Source organism: Equus caballus, chromosome 18 (assembly GCF_041296265.1).
Source record: "Equus caballus isolate H_3958 breed thoroughbred chromosome 18, TB-T2T, whole genome shotgun sequence".
Classification (NCBI taxonomy): Eukaryota; Metazoa; Chordata; class Mammalia; order Perissodactyla; family Equidae; genus Equus; species Equus caballus.
In genome coordinates, this window is record NC_091701.1 from 13896850 (window position 1) to 13904385 (window position 7536).

The following is a 7536-nucleotide window of genomic DNA, read 5'->3' on the forward strand; positions in this document are numbered from 1 at the left end:
CCTTGTCACATTGGGGTTTGCAGAATAGTTTGTAATGAGCTTTCCAGATGTCTAATTTGGGGTCAAAACATAGCTTGTTTTAAACTTTCTTAAACTCCTTTGGGGTTCCATGAATATTTAGAAGTCAGTTTCCATAGCTGTGGAACTCTGTCCCAAGGTTGGACACAGAAATCCAGTCTTTCATAGCTTTTCTCTTCCAAGTGGTTGTCAAGAATCCTGAGAAATGTGCGAATAAGTGCTTCAGCTTGAGATGGGGGAAAGATGACAGATAGCTTCCTATTACCACTGTAAAGAATTACCACAAACTTAGTGATGTAAAACTACACAAATTTATTATCTCACAGTAATCAGACGTCCAAACTGGGTCTCCCTGAACTAAAATCAAAGTGTCAGCAGAGCCTTTGGAGGCTCGAGGGGAGAAGCTGTTCCCCTGCCTTTTCCAGCCTCTCAAGTCTGCCTGTTTTCCTTGGCTCATAGCCCCTTCCTCCATCTTCAAAGCCAGCTGGGTGGTATCTTCAAAGCTCTCTCTGCCTCTCTGACCTCTGCTTCTGCTGTCACATCACCTTCCCTGACTCTGACCCTCTCGCCTCCCTCTACAAGAGCCCTGTGATTACACTGGGCCACGTGGATCATCCAGGGTAGCTTCCCATTTCACTCACTCCATCACATCGGCAAACGTAAGGTAACATATTCGTGGTTTCTGGGGATCAGGATGTGGACGTCTTTGAGGGGCCATTATTCTGCCTGCCACATACTCCAACACATCCCAGGTATGCCATCTTAACCAGAACCCGGTCTTTTCACATGGGTTCCTGTGAAGCTGCAGGCCTTTCAGGCTCTGGTGCCAGGAGAGTAGGATGCTACCTTACACCTTACAGCTCAAGCTGCCCAGGGATGCTCTTATGAAACAAACACTTAAGTATTACTTAGAGCAGGGAAGAGGTCCAACAGGAAAGTGTCATACTCCAGTTCAATGACTCACCTGCCAGTCCTCTCTGAGACTTTGCTTCATCAACGACTCTCATTTTTTCTTTTCCATCTTCCATTTCTTCTTTTACCCAGGGATATGCCTAAGTCTCTTCTATACTAAAAAAGCAAACAACACTACCTTGCCAGCACACGACAGCAGCCCTTGGCCTAGACAAGGTGGCAGTTTAAGAAGCATTTTTTTAACAGGAAATCAGTGTTCATTGCACGGGACACCATGTGGCTGCTGCACAGGAGTCTTGACCACTTTTGTCTTTGTATCAGTGAACAAACATCCAACGTTCTGAGTGGGAGCATCCATATGGCAGAACCTGGATCCCAGGCCCATGACTTGGCATCCAGGGAAAAGGAAGAAAGAAGATCCTTCCGTTTTGGATCCTGCATGGGAGGTAGGGCACAGCCATTGCACCAGAACTATATTTTGTAGGGACGTTCTCCCCGCCCCATGCCCATATCAGTTAGGATCGGGTCTGGCTGCATGTGAGACACACTCCACCAGAGAGATAACAATGTTTTAAACAAGATAAAGATTTACGTCTATGTCACATAAGTAAAGTCTAGAGGTAAAGAGTCCAGTGCTGACGTGGTGGCTCCATGATCATCAGGGCTTCAAGTTGTTTCTCTCTTGCGCGTTACCACGTTTAGCATGGCAGCTTATAGTCCACGGTGGCTGTGATACTCTAGACATCATTTCTGCTTTCCAGTCAGAAAGGTGGAAGTGACACAAAGGAGGAAACCACACAAAGGGATGTGACCCCATATTTCTAGGCTGCTTTCCCCAAGTTGCCCATGATACTTCCTCTGCCATCTTGTTGGCCAGAAGTCAGTTGCACAGCCATTTACAGGAGTTGCAAGGGCGGCTGGGCAAGGTCATCTTATTCTTGGCAACCACGTACCTAGTTAAAATGAGAGGCTCTGTAAGTGAGGAAGGAGGGAAGAATGGATACTGGGGGCAACCAGTATTTTTTGCAACACCCCCAAATAGAGAATTGAACCCTTGCTATTTTTTACCTTTCTTAAGAAAATGATGAAAGTCCTTTATGGCTTCTCTATCAATTCATTATCTTGGTTCTCCTCCTCCCCTTAGGCCATCTGTCTTATTCTCTCTCCCTCTGTCTTCCTCCCTGACTGTATCAGTAAAGGTACCTTGGTTGCAAGACACAGAAAGTGGCTGTCTAACTTAAGGAAAAGGGCTCACAGAGTCGAAGGGAAGGCTTGAGAGCCCGGCTTCGAGAAGTCAGAACCCAGGAGGCTCCAGGGGTTTGGGAAGCGAGAATTACTCGACAGTCTCATTGGGATGCAGATGCTAAACTTCATGAGCTTCAATTATTTTTTTGCAATACTTGTATTGTGAGCCCTGGGATTTTAAATTGTGTTTGAGGAAGTCTCACTGGTCTAGCTTTTCTCATGCCTGCCCCTCCAACAGGTGAGGGCAGGGCACCTGGAGGTACCGTCCCATCGAGACTACACACAATGGGGTGGAAAAAATTCTCTAAGGAAAATGGAAATGCTATCACCAAAAGGAGAAATGGATATATATAGATGCTTCCTACCCTTCTCCAAATACAGATCAATGATTACTTTTACTGCTCTGGTCTCACCTGCTATTCTCTACAATGCAGCTCACTCCTCTGCCACACGCTCCTCTCACTGCAGCCCAGCCAGGCTTGTGCACCCTTCTCTCTTTGCACGAGCTGTTCCCACTGCCTGGAATAGCCCTTTAGCTCTCACTGTTCTTCTTTACCCAAGAGATCTCTACCAACACCTCCTGTCTCCGGCCAATGCTCATGTCATCCATGAGTTCCTCAGGCAGCGCTAGCTGCCCACTCTCTGGACTCCCACAAGACTCTGCTCATGACAGATTTATTTTTATGTGTCTCCCTCTCCCTGTGGACCACAAACTTCTTCAGCCCAGAGATTGTATTGCTCATCTCTGCCACTGCAGCGTCTAGAAACATTGCCTCACACAAAGTAGCTACCCAATAAAAGTCTCATGGATGAATGAATGGCTCTAAATGTCTAGCTCTAACTTTTCTCCTGACTTCCATCCACCATACCAATACCCCTGGATATCAGCTGAATTCTCAAAATTGACTTGCTCCAAACTGAGGCCCCCCTCCTTCCCATAAAGCAGCACCTCTTCCTGCTTTCTTTTCTGTTGAGTCCCTATTTATTAAACTCATACTCTGTGTGCTAGACATGCGGGGTACAAAAATAATTCAGATTCAGTCCACGCCCCCAAGGACGGTCTAGATCAGGGTTTTCCATTCTCGACACTGTTGACATTCTGGGCTGGATAATCTTAGTCGTGGGGGCCTGTCCTGTGCACTGTCGGATGTTGAGCAGCATCCCTGCCCTCTACCCCCTAGTTTTGCCACTAGCAAATGCAAAGAAACCGATGTGTAGCCTTGAGCACGTGACCTTAACTCATAGCTCACTTTCCTCATTGACTAATGGGAAATAATCCCGGCCTTGCAGGATTAGTGTGAGAATGAAATAAATCAACACATGCAAGCAGCTTTTGCTTTGCGAATCTCTTTCTCTCCACTACCCCATCTTCTTGCTCATCTCCCTCCCTTGTCTTCTTTGACCCACCCCCGCCTCACCCAAGCACCGATGGAGGACTGTAGGGTCACAATGTCTCTCACATCTGTTCCTTCTTTCTCTCTCCAATTCCCTGTTTTCCACCTCCAGTTTCGCCCTGATCCCCTCCACCCTAAACATAGCCAGAATTAGTCCTAATGCGCAGACATGTTGCACCTGCTTTCCGTCCATTGCAACCAAATTCAAGTTCAGACTTCCTGTCTTGGCCGTCTAGTGTATTTTCTTCGAGCTCCCCCTACATCCCCAGCCCCATCTCTCACTGCCTTCCCGAAGTATCTGTCATGCTCTGGTAAAAGCAGCTGATATTTCTGAAGTGCTTCTTATCTTGGTTCCTAGAATCCTGACAGCAGCCCAATGAGGCTGACGGGACTGTTGTTATTGGACAAATGACCCCAAGCTGCTTCCTCTTTGCCTCTGTCATGCTGTTCACGGTGCCTGAACACCTGGTTTTCTCCCTTCCTTCACTCCTTCTGCCCCAGTTAAAGCAGCCTTCAAGGCTCAACCCTCACGCCACACCTTCCCAAAGCTGTTCTTGACCATTTAACCCTTGGAGATGGTTACTTTCTCTCTGTAGCACATTCCCCCAGTATTTCTCTCCCACAGGAATCTTCTAGAACGGAATTGCAACTGACTGAGAGTAAGAGTTACTTAAGAGTGTTTACTCTTAGTCACTTGACTGACTTAGAGAACCATTAAAGAGTTTTACTCTTAGCAGATGCTCTTATCCCAACCAAGGTGAGGCCACTGTTCACATGGTTTCTGACCGTTTTTTATTTTCCTCAGTCACAGCCGCCCTGGCAGCGTATCCACCACAGCGTCAGGGCTGCAGGCCAACCTTCTCCTTGCCGGCAGCGCCACCACCCGTGTTAGGGCCCCCATTCTCAGGTGCTCACTGGTTTCTCCTGTCTGCATCCGCAGACACCAGCATTCCCTCCAGGCGAAGGGAGGAAAGCCTACCTCAGCCCCCTCTGAAGCTGGCCAGCCAGTGGTGGTGCCCTGCCTTGGAGATGAGCAGAACAGCACTTACATCCAGGCCAGGCCATTTATTCACGAGCTGTTGTTGACCCTCTTCTGAGCTTCCCTTTTCTCCCTCTAACGCGAGGATGATACCTTCCTTCCCAGGGCTGCGGGGAGGCTTAGAGAAGCGAAAGTATCTAAAGGCTCTTCTGGAAGCCTGGCCTCCCAGGGTCAGACTCATTTCTCAGCATCCTCCTAAGCGCATGCTCTAAGGACGATGGAGCCTGGCAAGTGTTTATCCTTGTTCTTCCCCTACTCAGCCCTCTCCTTCCTCTAACCGGGGAAAAGGAGCCCCCTGGAGCCCCCCTCTGCCAACAAAACGAAGATCAACCAACCCCCCCGGAGGATCCTCTGTAGAGGCGCCTGTGGGAGCAGGAGCACAGCGCCCTCATCGCACAGCCAACCTTCAGCCCTGGCTGAGCGCCCTCTGCTGGGGACATTCGGGCACCCTAGAAACCCTGAGACACTTCAGCGTTTATTGGCCTCAAGCGTCTGAAACTATGACGTTTTGGTGGTGGGGGGAAGGGCGTGAGAAAGCACGTGGGTTCTAGAAAACATCCTTTTTCTGGTTTCTGACCATCCGCCCCTTTTCTGATGTGCCCAGTAGCAGTATCAATAGTTGTCATTTCTAAGAGCTGACCATCGGATTCCGTGCTAAATGCTTCCCGTGCGTTATTGCATTTAATCCTGCAGATAGCATTACTTCCTCCCTCTCTATAGCTGAGGAAACTGTGGCACAGAAAGGGAAGTAACTAGTTCAAAGCCTCACAGTAAGTAGGGCAGCGGAGATTCACACCAAGTTCTGCCTCACTCCAGAAACTGCTGCCCAGAAGGTCCCGTGACTGTCAGCCCCGCCTTTTCCCCGGGCCGGTCCTCCGCACAAAGCTCTGTGCAATGCCCAAGGTCCCACTTTTTCCTGCCTCCTATACCTCCAGATCCACACCAGCTTCTCCATGATCTGTTCCTGGAGGTGGTGAGCTTGCCAATTGTTCGTTTTTTGACACACCATCGCCTTTCTTGTTTTCAAGTCCTGGCTTTGCTCTGAAGCAACCACTTCCCTGTGCTCAGGAGCAGGGAGGCTGCGGGCAAGGAAAGCATGAACGGTGGGAAGCAACCTGGACATCGTACCCACCAAAAGAGGGAGAGAGAGAAACCAAATCTAGGAATCCCTGAATGTTAGAGGGCCCTCAGGGCTGTATCTTTCTTCTTAGTTGTGAGCAACAAAGAGCCACTCTGAACGATTTCAACTGAAAAGGAATTAATTGAAATGATAATCGGTGGCTGGAGAACCAGGCTTGGAAAACAGGCAGGAGTAGGGGCAGGACCACAAAGTCAGGCCCCAGGATCAATCTGCCTGGAGAACTCCTGCTGCCTGGAGGGCACCGCTGGAACCAACTCTGCTCCGATGCGGGATGCTGCGGCCCACAGAAGCTGGATGAGGGAGCTTGCACTTGTTTTTGCTCTTCTGTTTCATTAGTACCCGATTCAGGGTCGGGCAGGTATGTCTTGATCCATCAAACCTAGGTCACTGCACTGCCCTGGCTTCTGCTTTCCTGAAGGGAAGTGATCTTGACGACCCACCAGGACTCAAAGGACATGGTCTCCAAATACAGGAAAGAGGTTAGACCCTGGGAAGCCCTCAGACAAAAAATGTCCACTACAGTGGTCATCCAGTTAAAAAAGTTCCCATCCCCCTTTAAATTTACAGATGATACTGAGTCCTAGAGGGGAAAATGGCTTTCTTCTTAAAGACATGCAGCCAAGGCAGATGGGTTTCATCTCCTGTGTCAACACCAGTCGACTGAATTCCAATTGACTGGAACACTGTTGGGCCAGCTCAAGGCTGTCTGCCTGGGGGAGGCACAGGGACCCTCGTTGTTACACTGTGCGACAGTGCTTCTTCCACAGAAGGCTTTCCCACAAAGGCACAGCCATTTCCCTCTGGACACCCTGAGTCTGTCTCCTCGGGGCCACCCTAGTTTGCGGATGACTAAACACTAACACCATTTCCCGTGTTGGGCGTTTTCACTTTGCAAGATGAGAACATTAAAAAGTTTATAAAGAGGTTGTATGTGGATGGATTCTAGACTGGATGTTCCCAAACCTAGCTGTGCGTGAGAATCAGCCAGAGATTCCCCTGCCCCACCACAGGCCTAAATCAAAATCTTGTGGGCAAATGGCGCAAGAAAATCTTTAGAAATCTTGGTGTTTCTCACATGGCACAATCAGCATTTGGGAACTCACTCCCTATGAGAGAAGCTTGTCTTCTATAGGCAGAGAAAATTCCATCACCTTTTCATCAGTTGAAGTCCACCAGAACCCAAGAAGAAAGCAGAATTTCCAGGGTTAGAAGTAGCTGGAATATTTAATCTGCAGCTATCACATGATGTGGAAAACAGTACTGCAGCTGTTCATGATCTCTTTACCTTCTCTAGACTGTAGCCAGGACCATAAGAGGAGCTTGGCCACGTGCGTGTGTCACCTGCACAATTCCTGGCAGGTAACACAGTTCTAAGCCATCACATACGGGTATCCACAGACACGACTGTTGCTTCCGCCTTCACACTCAGCAGAGCAGCCTTGAGAACTGCATTCGTCTGCTTGACAGTCATCTCAGGAAGCTGCTGCAGGACTGGAGCACTTTCCAAACCCTGGGTCCGATTTTCAAATTCCAGGGAATCCAGGCTGTCAGAAATCCCATCTTTGTACCCCCAAAGGCCCAAACTGGCTAGGGACTTGCAATGTGTCCCTGCACCTGACGCTGTCGGGGAGCACACTTGGCATGTGTAGCATACATATTAATGCTGACAGCTAACAGTTAAGGCTGCCCTGTGCCAGGACGCTCCTAAGCGCTCCACATGTTAGCTCATTCAATCCTCACCACCTTAGGAAGGAGGTTTTATTCCTTTGTTTTACTCATTTAACAGG